Source organism: Hyla sarda, chromosome 6 (assembly GCF_029499605.1).
Source record: "Hyla sarda isolate aHylSar1 chromosome 6, aHylSar1.hap1, whole genome shotgun sequence".
NCBI classification, from domain to species: Eukaryota; Metazoa; Chordata; class Amphibia; order Anura; family Hylidae; genus Hyla; species Hyla sarda.
The window spans coordinates 42,100,569-42,120,129 of record NC_079194.1 but is presented as its reverse complement, the minus strand read 5'-3'; the positions used below and the strand labels follow the sequence as shown (position 1 = coordinate 42,120,129).

The 19,561-nt window shown below is 40.5% G+C and overlaps 4 long non-coding RNA genes across 4 annotated transcripts; all 4 read right to left on the bottom strand.

Annotated features, from left to right (window-relative positions):
* Positions 1–1,508: 1,508 nt before the first annotated feature.
* On the bottom strand, positions 1,509–2,180 carry LOC130276562 (uncharacterized). Its single transcript, XR_008845168.1, has 3 exons — positions 1,870–2,180; positions 1,691–1,783; positions 1,509–1,591 (listed from the first exon to the last, which is right to left on the bottom strand). It is a non-coding gene; the product is annotated as an uncharacterized LOC130276562 (long non-coding RNA).
* Positions 2,181–7,088: 4,908 nt separating this feature from the next.
* LOC130276561 (uncharacterized) lies at positions 7,089–7,760 on the bottom strand. The gene is made up of 3 exons (XR_008845167.1): positions 7,450–7,760; positions 7,271–7,363; positions 7,089–7,171 (listed from the first exon to the last, which is right to left on the bottom strand). It is a non-coding gene; the product is annotated as an uncharacterized LOC130276561 (long non-coding RNA).
* Positions 7,761–12,668: 4,908 nt separating this feature from the next.
* LOC130276503 (uncharacterized) lies at positions 12,669–13,340 on the bottom strand. Its single transcript, XR_008845149.1, has 3 exons — positions 13,030–13,340; positions 12,851–12,943; positions 12,669–12,751 (listed from the first exon to the last, which is right to left on the bottom strand). It is a non-coding gene; the product is annotated as an uncharacterized LOC130276503 (long non-coding RNA).
* Positions 13,341–17,842: 4,502 nt separating this feature from the next.
* On the bottom strand, positions 17,843–18,689 carry LOC130277740 (uncharacterized). Its single transcript, XR_008845557.1, has 3 exons — positions 18,610–18,689; positions 18,431–18,523; positions 17,843–18,331 (listed from the first exon to the last, which is right to left on the bottom strand). It is a non-coding gene; the product is annotated as an uncharacterized LOC130277740 (long non-coding RNA).
* Positions 18,690–19,561: the final 872 nt, after the last annotated feature.

Sequence of the window (19,561 nt, the reverse complement as noted above, 5' to 3'; positions counted from 1 at the left end):
GTTTCTGATGATGAGGCTTCTGTGTCCGTATACTGCGATTGCTGTTTTAACAGTACTGTATATGCTCTATTTTCTCTGAATTCACTGAGATCACGCACAAATTGATTGTGTTTTCTTTCTTTTAATAGCGATTTATATTTTTCAATATTATTTTGTAATTCTGTTTCTTTTTTGTTAAAATCCGGATCAGTTTTTAAACTGGTGGCTATGTTGATGCTTTCATTCAATCGGGTGGTGGTGCTTTGTAATGTGACTCGCTCCTCCTCTAATAGAATTTGCATTAGACGTAGGGAGCTAGCCGTGGCCTCCTTTTCCCACTTTTGCATCAAAGTGGGTGTCCGAGACCTCGCTGCTGGTATAATTCTTATTCGCAATCCTTTGGGAACAATTTGGTTAGCTAAATAATTTTCCAGGGATTTAACTTCCCACCATGATTTCAGTTGTTCCCGGTATCTGTTATTTATGTCCTTAAATACAGAGTTTAATGTAGGTGCTGTGCGGATCACCTGTGTAAATTCTTTTTCAGAGAAGACATCCTTCGCCTCGTCGATCCATGTGGTAGTGTCCAACGTTCCAGACAGGAAACTTTTTGCCATGACACAATGTACAATACACCTGTCGTGGAATATGAATACCACTACAGTACAAAAAACAGGATTTTCAAATCCTAAATCAAAACTTAATTACTAATATATCACTGGGAAATTTATTCTTCAATAAGAACACCCCTTTCCCTATGAGACTTCTCACTAATAGGGTGTATTGATAAAGATGCCCTTGGAGAGAAAAATTATACTATATATGTAGAGTTTAAGGAACATCCAATAAGGCAGTGATACAAAAATAATATATAACTTTTATTCTGATTCTGTATATATAATACGAAAATTTTAAAAGTCCATAACTGGCAGTATAATTGGTCAACACAGGACCGTGCTCAAAAGATGGGTATAGGGTAACAGGTGAATACCTATGTCTAAATAGTCCTACCTCATCCTAGGACTATCCCTCACTACGTTTAGTGTGGGTGGGGGTGGGGTTTAGTGATTTCCACTCGCAGGTGGTTGGCTAATTATTCTCTCATACTCCTGTCCAACGCGTTTCTCCCACTTGTTTTAGGGGTTCATCAGGGAACCGAGGAGGAGATAATAGGCTACCAGTATATAGTCATATCACACCAGGGTACATAGAAATAGGTATATATGGACTAAGTTCAAAACAGTAGATAGTCAAGATCAATAGATGGTCTAATACCGACCAGATAAACATTAGATAGAAGAGATAGATGTGTCAGTCAGTCACTGGCAAGTTGGAACCACAGTTTGGGTCCAGATTGGTAAGTTTGCAGTCCGAAACAATCATTCAGAGTGCTGTATACCCCGTCAAAGAGTCCAAAGTCAGTCTAATAACCACAGGTCACCATGTCATAACTTTAAATTCAATAAAACATAAAGATTATTTATATGTAACACCATAGTCTTATATGTGTCATCACATCCATATAGGTTCCACTATTGACAATAGCATAGAGTGGTTGTTACTTCCACACATAGATATAGTGCCATTCAGGTTCTATGCATATGTAGATGAACTGTGAAAACATAATTAAACAGAAATATGTTTGTATAAGAAATACTATGATAAAATGATGCCAAAAAATAGAATAAATAAATCTATAAATAATTCATACCTTGGTTTTGAATAACCATGTATGAGGGCTTGGGTGGTTAATTCTCCTATGTAGACTGACGGTGTTTATTGTTTATACTCTGGACCATGTGATCTAAAACAAGCATCATATTCCATTTACATTATACATTATACAGTTTTATGCTAGTTGTCATGCATAACTCACTTATTGTTACTCACCCCAGCAAATGATAATGCCCTGGTGGATTTACTGACAGATTGCCATCTAGGGTCTAATTAGACCTTCCACTTTGGGGCCTGAAGTGAAAGATACAATACAGTGCAATGAGCAAAGATGTGTGCCCCACATTGGACGCAGATAGTTTCCAACAGAAGCGGAGCCCTCCCTTGGTCAAAACGGCACTTACCCTATCATTGGCCTCTAGGTGCTTGGACATCACTGGATAGAGGTGATGTGCCATGATCGCGGCTTTTTCACTGTTTTATACCAGTGAGCCGGAAGTGTGTCATAGGAGGCGCGGCTATGTGCCTTCGTTATGTTTATTGGGTGGAACGCATCCGTCCCCGGAAGTTACTGGGTGTGGAACGCAACCCTTATAACTTCCACTGCCGGATGCATTAGAGCAGTTCCGGTTGGTGGAACGCATATGCGTCCCAGGGAATAAATTCCAGCCTACTTTGTAATGTGATGTTCCGATTGGTGGACCGCCAATGCGTCTCACCCTTCGATCACTCCGATGGTTGAGTTGGTGAAACGCAAATGCGTTTCACCGCTAGGAACATGGGGAGAGAGGTATAGTGAATGGAAAACTTGCTAGGTGTTTTGCTACAAATCTAGACAGTTTAATATCTGTACAGATCTTGAATACCAGTGACTAAAAAGACGATTGATAATGAATACTTATAGATGTTATGTATAAAGTATTGCACATAGTGAAGTGGCCAAATAGTATTCCTGCAAAGATGGGGAATTTTCATAACATAGAAAATTCCTAATGGTTTAGTGATAGGGGTTAAATCGAAAAACGGGAGGCACAGATACAAGGGAGTCATATAGATCCCGTAATATAGATTAGTCAAATTAAAGGTGAAATACCTTAAATGTAAAAAATGAGGAAATAAGAGGAAAAGTAGTTTAAGGTGCTAAATACAGTCTGTGCCACGATAGGTAATATCTATGACATAGAATGTTACCGATGATTAGTGGTATAAAATAATCCCAGGGGAGGTGGAATGCCTTGAATAGAATACCTTAAATAAATAGCCTTAAATAAAAGGCACAAATGACAGGGAATCATTTAAACCACGTGGTGATAGGGTGCCAAGGCGGTAGATCCACTTGGTTTCCTTCTGCATAAGTATCCTGTCTTGATCGCCCCCTCTTGGATCCTTCATCAAAACTTCAATGGCTTGAAATTTGAGGTCATACATGTTTTCACGATGTTTGAGATACATGTGAGTTGCAATGGGTTTCTCTCTTTGATGTTTAATATCACCCATATGCTCCAAAATTCTTCGCCGAAACTCGCGGATGGTTTTACCAACATAGTATAGCGGGCAAGGGCATTTGGCCAAATATATTACTCCTTTGGTTTTACAATTTGCATACTGCCGGCATTTGTATGTTTTAGTTTCATCAGGTCCACAGAACTCTTTTGTTACATGTATGTATTTGCAGGCTTTGCATTCTCCGCACCGGTATGTCCCCATCACTGGTTTATCCAGCCAGGTTCTCTTTGCTTTAGGGGGAGTATAGTGACTGTGGACCAGTACATCATTCAAGTTTTTTCCCCTACGATATGTGATGACTGGTCTTGGTTCCACTAGTTCACTCATCAATGGATCCGAACTCAGTATTGTCCAATGTCGACATATAATGTTACGGATCTCTTTAGATGCCGCATCAAAGGTTCCAATGATTCGAGTCGGAGCCTTTGCCAAAGGGTCCTTTGGTTTGGACTGGAGTAGAGGAATCCTGTCTAGGGGTCTTGTTTGTTGGTAGGCTTCCCTTAGAATTTTATCTGGGTACCCTCTTTCCCTAAATCTTTCCCTAAGTTTTGCTGATTCAATTTTGAAGGAGTCTGTAGATGAACAGTTCCTTCGTAGGCGCATGTATTGCCCTTTTGGGATGCCCCTCTTTAATGGGAAGGGATGATGGCTGCTCCAAGTAAGTAAGTTATTCCCTGCAGTGGTCTTTCTATGTATAGTCGTATCAATCCCCTCTTGCTGATTTTTGGACAGTAGGACATCCAAAAAGGCCAATTGATCATTATGGATTTCTGAGGTGAAACCAAGGCCTATCGGGTTGTCATTGAGTGACGTCATAAATGCATCAAAGTCTTCCCTCGATCCTGACCAAATGACCGCTACATCGTCGATGTAGCGGCCCCAATATTGTATGTGGTGGTGGTATGACTGATTAGCTTCCCCAAATACTATGATTTCCTCCCACCAGCCCAGGAGCAAGTTGGCATAGGTGGGCGCCACTGGGCTGCCCATTGCCGTGCCCCTGAGCTGGTGGTATAGGACAGAGTTGAAGATGAAAAAATTGTGAGTGAGTATGAAATGAAGAAGCAATAGGATGAATTCATTATGTAATGCAAACTGGACCCCTCTGCTTCGGATGAAATGCTGCACTGCTTTTATTCCTGCCTCGTGAGGTATTGAGCTGTAGAGTGCTTCTACGTCTATAGAGCACAACCACCAGTCTTGTTCAATACTTAGATCTTGTATTTTGCTCAAAAGATCCTGTGTATCACGTAGATATGACGGAAGACTTATGACAAAGGGTCTTAGAATCTCATCCAAATAGATTCCACAGTTTTGTGTTAGATTATTGATACCTGATACTATTGGCCTGCATTTTAAAGGTTGCAGTCCTTTATGTATTTTTGGTAATCCATAAAAGGTTGCCAGTCGAGGTGCTTTTGGTAGTAGAAATGAGTATTCTTTGTCGTCAATTAATTTAGAGGTCGCTGCCTCTTTCAGAATAGATTCCAATTGTTTATGAAAGATCTGGGTGGGATTACTACTCAGAATACGATATGTTGTGACGTCTGACAGGATGTTACAGCACATTTCTACATATTGTTTATGGTCCAACAGTACCAGATTTCCCCCTTTGTCCGATGGTTTTATGATGATTGATTCGTTCTGTTCCAGTTGTTTAAGTGCTAGATGTTCATTCCGAGATAGATTAAAACCAGACACCTTAAAGCCATTCAGTGATCTTTCCAGCTCATGGCACACGACATCAATGAAGGTATCAATGCAGTCCCTATCACCTATAGGTGCCAGGAGGTTGCTTTTATTACGGCAGGTGGAAAAAGGACCTTGTCCAATGGCCCTGTCGTTTTCCTCCAATAGTGATGATAATAGATTGACTCCTTCCAGATCGGTTGTATCTATACCCAGTTCTAGGCATTTCCTTTGATCGTGTAATTTGAAGAACTTTCTCCATTTTAGACGTCTCCCAAATAGATGAATGTCCTTTATCCAGGCGAACACATCGGGTTTGTTCACCGGGACAAAGGACAGGCCCTTTCTGAGTACCTGATTCTCATCAGTTGTTAAAATATGAGATGAGAGATTTACAATCAAATTTCCCATCTCCATTGGTTTAGTTTCACCACATTTCAATTCTTCGCTAAAAAAGAAGAAGAAGAAGCAGAGGGAGAGGGAAAGGGGGAGGGTAGGGGTTGTTGCATATGTGTGGGTAAAGAAGCGGCTGCTAGGGAGGAAGAAATACCAATGGTTCCAGATGTTTGTGGTTGTGTGTTTGGTTTGTTTCCCCCTCTCGGTTTTGAATTGTTTGGTTTGGGTCCTTTTCCTCGTCCTCTGTGATTGTTGTACCTCCCTGTCCCTCCATATCGAGTGGTATATGGGGAACGATTCCATTGTTTCGTCGGACGTTCCGAGTCAGAGATGTCTGTTTCTGATGATGAGGCTTCTGTGTCCGTATACTGCGATTGCTGTTTTAACAGTACTGTATATGCTCTATTTTCTCTGAATTCACTGAGATCACGCACAAATTGATTGTGTTTTCTTTCTTTTAATAGCGATTTATATTTTTCAATATTATTTTGTAATTCTGTTTCTTTTTTGTTAAAATCCGGATCAGTTTTTAAACTGGTGGCTATGTTGATGCTTTCATTCAATCGGGTGGTGGTGCTTTGTAATGTGACTCGCTCCTCCTCTAATAGAATTTGCATTAGACGTAGGGAGCTAGCCGTGGCCTCCTTTTCCCACTTTTGCATCAAAGTGGGTGTCCGAGACCTCGCTGCTGGTATAATTCTTATTCGCAATCCTTTGGGAACAATTTGGTTAGCTAAATAATTTTCCAGGGATTTAACTTCCCACCATGATTTCAGTTGTTCCCGGTATCTGTTATTTATGTCCTTAAATACAGAGTTTAATGTAGGTGCTGTGCGGATCACCTGTGTAAATTCTTTTTCAGAGAAGACATCCTTCGCCTCGTCGATCCATGTGGTAGTGTCCAACGTTCCAGACAGGAAACTTTTTGCCATGACACAATGTACAATACACCTGTCGTGGAATATGAATACCACTACAGTACAAAAAACAGGATTTTCAAATCCTAAATCAAAACTTAATTACTAATATATCACTGGGAAATTTATTCTTCAATAAGAACACCCCTTTCCCTATGAGACTTCTCACTAATAGGGTGTATTGATAAAGATGCCCTTGGAGAGAAAAATTATACTATATATGTAGAGTTTAAGGAACATCCAATAAGGCAGTGATACAAAAATAATATATAACTTTTATTCTGATTCTGTATATATAATACGAAAATTTTAAAAGTCCATAACTGGCAGTATAATTGGTCAACACAGGACCGTGCTCAAAAGATGGGTATAGGGTAACAGGTGAATACCTATGTCTAAATAGTCCTACCTCATCCTAGGACTATCCCTCACTACGTTTAGTGTGGGTGGGGGTGGGGTTTAGTGATTTCCACTCGCAGGTGGTTGGCTAATTATTCTCTCATACTCCTGTCCAACGCGTTTCTCCCACTTGTTTTAGGGGTTCATCAGGGAACCGAGGAGGAGATAATAGGCTACCAGTATATAGTCATATCACACCAGGGTACATAGAAATAGGTATATATGGACTAAGTTCAAAACAGTAGATAGTCAAGATCAATAGATGGTCTAATACCGACCAGATAAACATTAGATAGAAGAGATAGATGTGTCAGTCAGTCACTGGCAAGTTGGAACCACAGTTTGGGTCCAGATTGGTAAGTTTGCAGTCCGAAACAATCATTCAGAGTGCTGTATACCCCGTCAAAGAGTCCAAAGTCAGTCTAATAACCACAGGTCACCATGTCATAACTTTAAATTCAATAAAACATAAAGATTATTTATATGTAACACCATAGTCTTATATGTGTCATCACATCCATATAGGTTCCACTATTGACAATAGCATAGAGTGGTTGTTACTTCCACACATAGATATAGTGCCATTCAGGTTCTATGCATATGTAGATGAACTGTGAAAACATAATTAAACAGAAATATGTTTGTATAAGAAATACTATGATAAAATGATGCCAAAAAATAGAATAAATAAATCTATAAATAATTCATACCTTGGTTTTGAATAACCATGTATGAGGGCTTGGGTGGTTAATTCTCCTATGTAGACTGACGGTGTTTATTGTTTATACTCTGGACCATGTGATCTAAAACAAGCATCATATTCCATTTACATTATACATTATACAGTTTTATGCTAGTTGTCATGCATAACTCACTTATTGTTACTCACCCCAGCAAATGATAATGCCCTGGTGGATTTACTGACAGATTGCCATCTAGGGTCTAATTAGACCTTCCACTTTGGGGCCTGAAGTGAAAGATACAATACAGTGCAATGAGCAAAGATGTGTGCCCCACATTGGACGCAGATAGTTTCCAACAGAAGCGGAGCCCTCCCTTGGTCAAAACGGCACTTACCCTATCATTGGCCTCTAGGTGCTTGGACATCACTGGATAGAGGTGATGTGCCATGATCGCGGCTTTTTCACTGTTTTATACCAGTGAGCCGGAAGTGTGTCATAGGAGGCGCGGCTATGTGCCTTCGTTATGTTTATTGGGTGGAACGCATCCGTCCCCGGAAGTTACTGGGTGTGGAACGCAACCCTTATAACTTCCACTGCCGGATGCATTAGAGCAGTTCCGGTTGGTGGAACGCATATGCGTCCCAGGGAATAAATTCCAGCCTACTTTGTAATGTGATGTTCCGATTGGTGGACCGCCAATGCGTCTCACCCTTCGATCACTCCGATGGTTGAGTTGGTGAAACGCAAATGCGTTTCACCGCTAGGAACATGGGGAGAGAGGTATAGTGAATGGAAAACTTGCTAGGTGTTTTGCTACAAATCTAGACAGTTTAATATCTGTACAGATCTTGAATACCAGTGACTAAAAAGACGATTGATAATGAATACTTATAGATGTTATGTATAAAGTATTGCACATAGTGAAGTGGCCAAATAGTATTCCTGCAAAGATGGGGAATTTTCATAACATAGAAAATTCCTAATGGTTTAGTGATAGGGGTTAAATCGAAAAACGGGAGGCACAGATACAAGGGAGTCATATAGATCCCGTAATATAGATTAGTCAAATTAAAGGTGAAATACCTTAAATGTAAAAAATGAGGAAATAAGAGGAAAAGTAGTTTAAGGTGCTAAATACAGTCTGTGCCACGATAGGTAATATCTATGACATAGAATGTTACCGATGATTAGTGGTATAAAATAATCCCAGGGGAGGTGGAATGCCTTGAATAGAATACCTTAAATAAATAGCCTTAAATAAAAGGCACAAATGACAGGGAATCATTTAAACCACGTGGTGATAGGGTGCCAAGGCGGTAGATCCACTTGGTTTCCTTCTGCATAAGTATCCTGTCTTGATCGCCCCCTCTTGGATCCTTCATCAAAACTTCAATGGCTTGAAATTTGAGGTCATACATGTTTTCACGATGTTTGAGATACATGTGAGTTGCAATGGGTTTCTCTCTTTGATGTTTAATATCACCCATACGCTCCAAAATTCTTCGCCGAAACTCGCGGATGGTTTTACCAACATAGTATAGCGGGCAAGGGCATTTGGCCAAATATATTACTCCTTTGGTTTTACAATTTGCATACTGCCGGCATTTGTATGTTTTAGTTTCATCAGGTCCACAGAACTCTTTTGTTACATGTATGTATTTGCAGGCTTTGCATTCTCCGCACCGGTATGTCCCCATCACTGGTTTATCCAGCCAGGTTCTCTTTGCTTTAGGGGGAGTATAGTGACTGTGGACCAGTACATCATTCAAGTTTTTTCCCCTACGATATGTGATGACTGGTCTTGGTTCCACTAGTTCACTCATCAATGGATCCGAACTCAGTATTGTCCAATGTCGACATATAATGTTACGGATCTCTTTAGATGCCGCATCAAAGGTTCCAATGATTCGAGTCGGAGCCTTTGCCAAAGGGTCCTTTGGTTTGGACTGGAGTAGAGGAATCCTGTCTAGGGGTCTTGTTTGTTGGTAGGCTTCCCTTAGAATTTTATCTGGGTACCCTCTTTCCCTAAATCTTTCCCTAAGTTTTGCTGATTCAATTTTGAAGGAGTCTGTAGATGAACAGTTCCTTCGTAGGCGCATGTATTGCCCTTTTGGGATGCCCCTCTTTAATGGGAAGGGATGATGGCTGCTCCAAGTAAGTAAGTTATTCCCTGCAGTGGTCTTTCTATGTATAGTCGTATCAATCCCCTCTTGCTGATTTTTGGACAGTAGGACATCCAAAAAGGCCAATTGATCATTATGGATTTCTGAGGTGAAACCAAGGCCTATCGGGTTGTCATTGAGTGACGTCATAAATGCATCAAAGTCTTCCCTCGATCCTGACCAAATGACCGCTACATCGTCGATGTAGCGGCCCCAATATTGTATGTGGTGGTGGTATGACTGATTAGCTTCCCCAAATACTATGATTTCCTCCCACCAGCCCAGGAGCAAGTTGGCATAGGTGGGCGCCACTGGGCTGCCCATTGCCGTGCCCCTGAGCTGGTGGTATAGGACAGAGTTGAAGATGAAAAAATTGTGAGTGAGTATGAAATGAAGAAGCAATAGGATGAATTCATTATGTAATGCAAACTGGACCCCTCTGCTTCGGATGAAATGCTGCACTGCTTTTATTCCTGCCTCGTGAGGTATTGAGCTGTAGAGTGCTTCTACGTCTATAGAGCACAACCACCAGTCTTGTTCAATACTTAGATCTTGTATTTTGCTCAAAAGATCCTGTGTATCACGTAGATATGACGGAAGACTTATGACAAAGGGTCTTAGAATCTCATCCAAATAGATTCCACAGTTTTGTGTTAGATTATTGATACCTGATACTATTGGCCTGCATTTTAAAGGTTGCAGTCCTTTATGTATTTTTGGTAATCCATAAAAGGTTGCCAGTCGAGGTGCTTTTGGTAGTAGAAATGAGTATTCTTTGTCGTCAATTAATTTAGAGGTCGCTGCCTCTTTCAGAATAGATTCCAATTGTTTATGAAAGATCTGGGTGGGATTACTACTCAGAATACGATATGTTGTGACGTCTGACAGGATGTTACAGCACATTTCTACATATTGTTTATGGTCCAACAGTACCAGATTTCCCCCTTTGTCCGATGGTTTTATGATGATTGATTCGTTCTGTTCCAGTTGTTTAAGTGCTAGATGTTCATTCCGAGATAGATTAAAACCAGACACCTTAAAGCCATTCAGTGATCTTTCCAGCTCATGGCACACGACATCAATGAAGGTATCAATGCAGTCCCTATCACCTATAGGTGCCAGGAGGTTGCTTTTATTACGGCAGGTGGAAAAAGGACCTTGTCCAATGGCCCTGTCGTTTTCCTCCAATAGTGATGATAATAGATTGACTCCTTCCAGATCGGTTGTATCTATACCCAGTTCTAGGCATTTCCTTTGATCGTGTAATTTGAAGAACTTTCTCCATTTTAGACGTCTCCCAAATAGATGAATGTCCTTTATCCAGGCGAACACATCGGGTTTGTTCACCGGGACAAAGGACAGGCCCTTTCTGAGTACCTGATTCTCATCAGTTGTTAAAATATGAGATGAGAGATTTACAATCAAATTTCCCATCTCCATTGGTTTAGTTTCACCACATTTCAATTCTTCGCTAAAAAAGAAGAAGAAGAAGCAGAGGGAGAGGGAAAGGGGGAGGGTAGGGGTTGTTGCATATGTGTGGGTAAAGAAGCGGCTGCTAGGGAGGAAGAAATACCAATGGTTCCAGATGTTTGTGGTTGTGTGTTTGGTTTGTTTCCCCCTCTCGGTTTTGAATTGTTTGGTTTGGGTCCTTTTCCTCGTCCTCTGTGATTGTTGTACCTCCCTGTCCCTCCATATCGAGTGGTATATGGGGAACGATTCCATTGTTTCGTCGGACGTTCCGAGTCAGAGATGTCTGTTTCTGATGATGAGGCTTCTGTGTCCGTATACTGCGATTGCTGTTTTAACAGTACTGTATATGCTCTATTTTCTCTGAATTCACTGAGATCACGCACAAATTGATTGTGTTTTCTTTCTTTTAATAGCGATTTATATTTTTCAATATTATTTTGTAATTCTGTTTCTTTTTTGTTAAAATCCGGATCAGTTTTTAAACTGGTGGCTATGTTGATGCTTTCATTCAATCGGGTGGTGGTGCTTTGTAATGTGACTCGCTCCTCCTCTAATAGAATTTGCATTAGACGTAGGGAGCTAGCCGTGGCCTCCTTTTCCCACTTTTGCATCAAAGTGGGTGTCCGAGACCTCGCTGCTGGTATAATTCTTATTCGCAATCCTTTGGGAACAATTTGGTTAGCTAAATAATTTTCCAGGGATTTAACTTCCCACCATGATTTCAGTTGTTCCCGGTATCTGTTATTTATGTCCTTAAATACAGAGTTTAATGTAGGTGCTGTGCGGATCACCTGTGTAAATTCTTTTTCAGAGAAGACATCCTTCGCCTCGTCGATCCATGTGGTAGTGTCCAACGTTCCAGACAGGAAACTTTTTGCCATGACACAATGTACAATACACCTGTCGTGGAATATGAATACCACTACAGTACAAAAAACAGGATTTTCAAATCCTAAATCAAAACTTAATTACTAATATATCACTGGGAAATTTATTCTTCAATAAGAACACCCCTTTCCCTATGAGACTTCTCACTAATAGGGTGTATTGATAAAGATGCCCTTGGAGAGAAAAATTATACTATATATGTAGAGTTTAAGGAACATCCAATAAGGCAGTGATACAAAAATAATATATAACTTTTATTCTGATTCTGTATATATAATACGAAAATTTTAAAAGTCCATAACTGGCAGTATAATTGGTCAACACAGGACCGTGCTCAAAAGATGGGTATAGGGTAACAGGTGAATACCTATGTCTAAATAGTCCTACCTCATCCTAGGACTATCCCTCACTACGTTTAGTGTGGGTGGGGGTGGGGTTTAGTGATTTCCACTCGCAGGTGGTTGGCTAATTATTCTCTCATACTCCTGTCCAACGCGTTTCTCCCACTTGTTTTAGGGGTTCATCAGGGAACCGAGGAGGAGATAATAGGCTACCAGTATATAGTCATATCACACCAGGGTACATAGAAATAGGTATATATGGACTAAGTTCAAAACAGTAGATAGTCAAGATCAATAGATGGTCTAATACCGACCAGATAAACATTAGATAGAAGAGATAGATGTGTCAGTCAGTCACTGGCAAGTTGGAACCACAGTTTGGGTCCAGATTGGTAAGTTTGCAGTCCGAAACAATCATTCAGAGTGCTGTATACCCCGTCAAAGAGTCCAAAGTCAGTCTAATAACCACAGGTCACCATGTCATAACTTTAAATTCAATAAAACATAAAGATTATTTATATGTAACACCATAGTCTTATATGTGTCATCACATCCATATAGGTTCCACTATTGACAATAGCATAGAGTGGTTGTTACTTCCACACATAGATATAGTGCCATTCAGGTTCTATGCATATGTAGATGAACTGTGAAAACATAATTAAACAGAAATATGTTTGTATAAGAAATACTATGATAAAATGATGCCAAAAAATAGAATAAATAAATCTATAAATAATTCATACCTTGGTTTTGAATAACCATGTATGAGGGCTTGGGTGGTTAATTCTCCTATGTAGACTGACGGTGTTTATTGTTTATACTCTGGACCATGTGATCTAAAACAAGCATCATATTCCATTTACATTATACATTATACAGTTTTATGCTAGTTGTCATGCATAACTCACTTATTGTTACTCACCCCAGCAAATGATAATGCCCTGGTGGATTTACTGACAGATTGCCATCTAGGGTCTAATTAGACCTTCCACTTTGGGGCCTGAAGTGAAAGATACAATACAGTGCAATGAGCAAAGATGTGTGCCCCACATTGGACGCAGATAGTTTCCAACAGAAGCGGAGCCCTCCCTTGGTCAAAACGGCACTTACCCTATCATTGGCCTCTAGGTGCTTGGACATCACTGGATAGAGGTGATGTGCCATGATCGCGGCTTTTTCACTGTTTTATACCAGTGAGCCGGAAGTGTGTCATAGGAGGCGCGGCTATGTGCCTTCGTTATGTTTATTGGGTGGAACGCATCCGTCCCCGGAAGTTACTGGGTGTGGAACGCAACCCTTATAACTTCCACTGCCGGATGCATTAGAGCAGTTCCGGTTGGTGGAACGCATATGCGTCCCAGGGAATAAATTCCAGCCTACTTTGTAATGTGATGTTCCGATTGGTGGACCGCCAATGCGTCTCACCCTTCGATCACTCCGATGGTTGAGTTGGTGAAACGCAAATGCGTTTCACCGCTAGGAACATGGGGAGAGAGGTATAGTGAATGGAAAACTTGCTAGGTGTTTTGCTACAAATCTAGACAGTTTAATATCTGTACAGATCTTGAATACCAGTGACTAAAAAGACGATTGATAATGAATACTTATAGATGTTATGTATAAAGTATTGCACATAGTGAAGTGGCCAAATAGTATTCCTGCAAAGATGGGGAATTTTCATAACATAGAAAATTCCTAATGGTTTAGTGATAGGGGTTAAATCGAAAAACGGGAGGCACAGATACAAGGGAGTCATATAGATCCCGTAATATAGATTAGTCAAATTAAAGGTGAAATACCTTAAATGTAAAAAATGAGGAAATAAGAGGAAAAGTAGTTTAAGGTGCTAAATACAGTCTGTGCCACGATAGGTAATATCTATGACATAGAATGTTACCGATGATTAGTGGTATAAAATAATCCCAGGGGAGGTGGAATGCCTTGAATAGAATACCTTAAATAAATAGCCTTAAATAAAAGGCACAAATGACAGGGAATCATTTAAACCACGTGGTGATAGGGTGCCAAGGCGGTAGATCCACTTGGTTTCCTTCTGCATAAGTATCCTGTCTTGATCGCCCCCTCTTGGATCCTTCATCAAAACTTCAATGGCTTGAAATTTGAGGTCATACATGTTTTCACGATGTTTGAGATACATGTGAGTTGCAATGGGTTTCTCTCTTTGATGTTTAATATCACCCATACGCTCCAAAATTCTTCGCCGAAACTCGCGGATGGTTTTACCAACATAGTATAGCGGGCAAGGGCATTTGGCCAAATATATTACTCCTTTGGTTTTACAATTTGCATACTGCCGGCATTTGTATGTTTTAGTTTCATCAGGTCCACAGAACTCTTTTGTTACATGTATGTATTTGCAGGCTTTGCATTCTCCGCACCGGTATGTCCCCATCACTGGTTTATCCAGCCAGGTTCTCTTTGCTTTAGGGGGAGTATAGTGACTGTGGACCAGTACATCATTCAAGTTTTTTCCCCTACGATATGTGATGACTGGTCTTGGTTCCACTAGTTCACTCATCAATGGATCCGAACTCAGTATTGTCCAATGTCGACATATAATGTTACGGATCTCTTTAGATGCCGCATCAAAGGTTCCAATGATTCGAGTCGGAGCCTTTGCCAAAGGGTCCTTTGGTTTGGACTGGAGTAGAGGAATCCTGTCTAGGGGTCTTGTTTGTTGGTAGGCTTCCCTTAGAATTTTATCTGGGTACCCTCTTTCCCTAAATCTTTCCCTAAGTTTTGCTGATTCAATTTTGAAGGAGTCTGTAGATGAACAGTTCCTTCGTAGGCGCATGTATTGCCCTTTTGGGATGCCCCTCTTTAATGGGAAGGGATGATGGCTGCTCCAAGTAAGTAAGTTATTCCCTGCAGTGGTCTTTCTATGTATAGTCGTATCAATCCCCTCTTGCTGATTTTTGGACAGTAGGACATCCAAAAAGGCCAATTGATCATTATGGATTTCTGAGGTGAAACCAAGGCCTATCGGGTTGTCATTGAGTGACGTCATAAATGCATCAAAGTCTTCCCTCGATCCTGACCAAATGACCGCTACATCGTCGATGTAGCGGCCCCAATATTGTATGTGGTGGTGGTATGACTGATTAGCTTCCCCAAATACTATGATTTCCTCCCACCAGCCCAGGAGCAAGTTGGCATAGGTGGGCGCCACTGGGCTGCCCATTGCCGTGCCCCTGAGCTGGTGGTATAGGACAGAGTTGAAGATGAAAAAATTGTGAGTGAGTATGAAATGAAGAAGCAATAGGATGAATTCATTATGTAATGCAAACTGGACCCCTCTGCTTCGGATGAAATGCTGCACTGCTTTTATTCCTGCCTCGTGAGGTATTGAGCTGTAGAGTGCTTCTACGTCTATAGAGCACAACCACCAGTCTTGTTCAATACTTAGATCTTGTATTTTGCTCAAAAGATCCTGTGTATCACGTAGATATGACGGAAGACTTATGACAAAGGGTCTTAGAATCTCATCCAAATAGATTCCACAGTTTTGTGTTAGATTATTGATACCTGATACTATTGGCCTGCATTTTAAAGGTTGCAGTCCTTTATGTATTTTTGGTAATCCATAAAAGGTTGCCAGTCGAGGTGCTTTTGGTAGTAGAAATGAGTATTCTTTGTCGTCAATTAATTTAGAGGTCGCTGCCTCTTTCAGAATAGATTCCAATTGTTTATGAAAGATCTGGGTGGGATTACTACTCAGAATACGATATGTTGTGACGTCTGACAGGATGTTACAGCACATTTCTACATATTGTTTATGGTCCAACAGTACCAGATTTCCCCCTTTGTCCGATGGTTTTATGATGATTGATTCGTTCTGTTCCAGTTGTTTAAGTGCTAGATGTTCATTCCGAGATAGATTAAAACCAGACACCTTAAAGCCATTCAGTGATCTTTCCAGCTCATGGCACACGACATCAATGAAGGTATCAATGCAGTCCCTATCACCTATAGGTGCCAGGAGGTTGCTTTTATTACGGCAGGTGGAAAAAGGACCTTGTCCAATGGCCCTGTCGTTTTCCTCCAATAGTGATGATAATAGATTGACTCCTTCCAGATCGGTTGTATCTATACCCAGTTCTAGGCATTTCCTTTGATCGTGTAATTTGAAGAACTTTCTCCATTTTAGACGTCTCCCAAATAGATGAATGTCCTTTATCCAGGCGAACACATCGGGTTTGTTCACCGGGACAAAGGACAGGCCCTTTCTGAGTACCTGATTCTCATCAGTTGTTAAAATATGAGATGAGAGATTTACAATCAAATTTCCCATCTCCATTGGTTTAGTTTCACCACATTTCAATTCTTCGCTAAAAAAGAAGAAGAAGAAGCAGAGGGAGAGGGAAAGGGGGAGGGTAGGGGTTGTTGCATATGTGTGGGTAAAGAAGCGGCTGCTAGGGAGGAAGAAATACCAATGGTTCCAGATGTTTGTGGTTGTGTGTTTGGTTTGTTTCCCCCTCTCGGTTTTGAATTGTTTGGTTTGGGTCCTTTTCCTCGTCCTCTGTGATTGTTGTACCTCCCTGTCCCTCCATATCGAGTGGTATATGGGGAACGATTCCATTGTTTCGTCGGACGTTCCGAGTCAGAGATGTCTGTTTCTGATGATGAGGCTTCTGTGTCCGTATACTGCGATTGCTGTTTTAACAGTACTGTATATGCTCTATTTTCTCTGAATTCACTGAGATCACGCACAAATTGATTGTGTTTTCTTTCTTTTAATAGCGATTTATATTTTTCAATATTATTTTGTAATTCTGTTTCTTTTTTGTTAAAATCCGGATCAGTTTTTAAACTGGTGGCTATGTTGATGCTTTCATTCAATCGGGTGGTGGTGCTTTGTAATGTGACTCGCTCCTCCTCTAATAGAATTTGCATTAGACGTAGGGAGCTAGCCGTGGCCTCCTTTTCCCACTTTTGCATCAAAGTGGGTGTCCGAGACCTCGCTGCTGGTATAATTCTTATTCGCAATCCTTTGGGAACAATTTGGTTAGCTAAATAATTTTCCAGGGATTTAACTTCCCACCATGATTTCAGTTGTTCCCGGTATCTGTTATTTATGTCCTTAAATACAGAGTTTAATGTAGGTGCTGTGCGGATCACCTGTGTAAATTCTTTTTCAGAGAAGACATCCTTCGCCTCGTCGATCCATGTGGTAGTGTCCAACGTTCCAGACAGGAAACTTTTTGCCATGACACAATGTACAATACACCTGTCGTGGAATATGAATACCACTACAGTACAAAAAACAGGATTTTCAAATCCTAAATCAAAACTTAATTACTAATATATCACTGGGAAATTTATTCTTCAATAAGAACACCCCTTTCCCTATGAGACTTCTCACTAATAGGGTGTATTGATAAAGATGCCCTTGGAGAGAAAAATTATACTATATATGTAGAGTTTAAGGAACATCCAATAAGGCAGTGATACAAAAATAATATATAACTTTTATTCTGATTCTGTATATATAATACGAAAATTTTAAAAGTCCATAACTGGCAGTATAATTGGTCAACACAGGACCGTGCTCAAAAGATGGGTATAGGGTAACAGGTGAATACCTATGTCTAAATAGTCCTACCTCATCCTAGGACTATCCCTCACTACGTTTAGTGTGGGTGGGGGTGGGGTTTAGTGATTTCCACTCGCAGGTGGTTGGCTAATTATTCTCTCATACTCCTGTCCAACGCGTTTCTCCCACTTGTTTTAGGGGTTCATCAGGGAACCGAGGAGGAGATAATAGGCTACCAGTATATAGTCATATCACACCAGGGTACATAGAAATAGGTATATATGGACTAAGTTCAAAACAGTAGATAGTCAAGATCAATAGATGGTCTAATACCGACCAGATAAACATTAGATAGAAGAGATAGATGTGTCAGTCAGTCACTGGCAAGTTGGAACCACAGTTTGGGTCCAGATTGGTAAGTTTGCAGTCCGAAACAATCATTCAGAGTGCTGTATACCCCGTCAAAGAGTCCAAAGTCAGTCTAATAACCACAGGTCACCATGTCATAACTTTAAATTCAATAAAACATAAAGATTATTTATATGTAACACCATAGTCTTATATGTGTCATCACATCCATGTAGGTTCCACTATTGACAATAGCATAGAGTGGTTGTTACTTCCACACATAGATATAGTGCCATTCAGGTTCTATGCATATGTAGATGAACTGTGAAAACATAATTAAACAGAAATATGTTTGTATAAGAAATACTATGATAAAATGATGCCAAAAAATAGAATAAATAAATCTATAAATAATTCATACCTTGGTTTTGAATAACCATGTATGAGGGCTTGGGTGGTTAATTCTCCTATGTAGACTGACGGTGTTTATTGTTTATACTCTGGACCATGTGATCTAAAACAAGCATCATATTCCATTTACATTATACATTATACAGTTTTATGCTAGTTGTCATGCATAACTCACTTATTGTTACTCACCCCAGCAAATGATAATGCCCTGGTGGATTTACTGACAGATTGCCATCTAGGGTCTAATTAGACCTTCCACTTTGGGGCCTGAAGTGAAAGATACAATACAGTGCAATGAGCAAAGATGTGTGCCCCACATTGGACGCAGATAGTTTCCAACAGAAGCGGAGCCCTCCCTTGGTCAAAACGGCACTTACCCTATCATTGGCCTCTAGGTGCTTGGACATCACTGGATAGAGGTGATGTGCCATGATCGCGGCTTTTTCACTGTTTTATACCAGTGAGCCGGAAGTGTGTCATAGGAGGCGCGGCTATGTGCCTTCGTTATGTTTATTGGGTGGAATGCATCCGTCCCCGGAAGTTACTGGGTGTGGAACGCAACCCTTATAACTTCCACTGCCGGATGCATTAGAGCAGTTCCGGTTGGTGGAACGCATATGCGTCCCAGGGAATAAATTCCAGCCTACTTTGTAATGTGATGTTCCGATTGGTGGACCGCCAATGCGTCTCACCCTTCGATCACTCCGATGGTTGAGTTGGTGAAACGCAAATGCGTTTCACCGCTAGGAACATGGGGAGAGAGGTATAGTGAATGGAAAACTTGCTAGGTGTTTTGCTACAAATCTAGACAGTTTAATATCTGTACAGATCTTGAATACCAGTGACTAAAAAGACGATTGATAATGAATACTTATAGATGTTATGTATAAAGTATTGCACATAGTGAAGTGGCCAAATAGTATTCCTGCAAAGATGGGGAATTTTCATAACATAGAAAATTCCTAATGGTTTAGTGATAGGGGTTAAATCGAAAAACGGGAGGCACAGATACAAGGGAGTCATATAGATCCCGTAATATAGATTAGTCAAATTAAAGGTGAAATACCTTAAATGTAAAAAATGAGGAAATAAGAGGAAAAGTAGTTTAAGGTGCTAAATACAGTCTGTGCCACGATAGGTA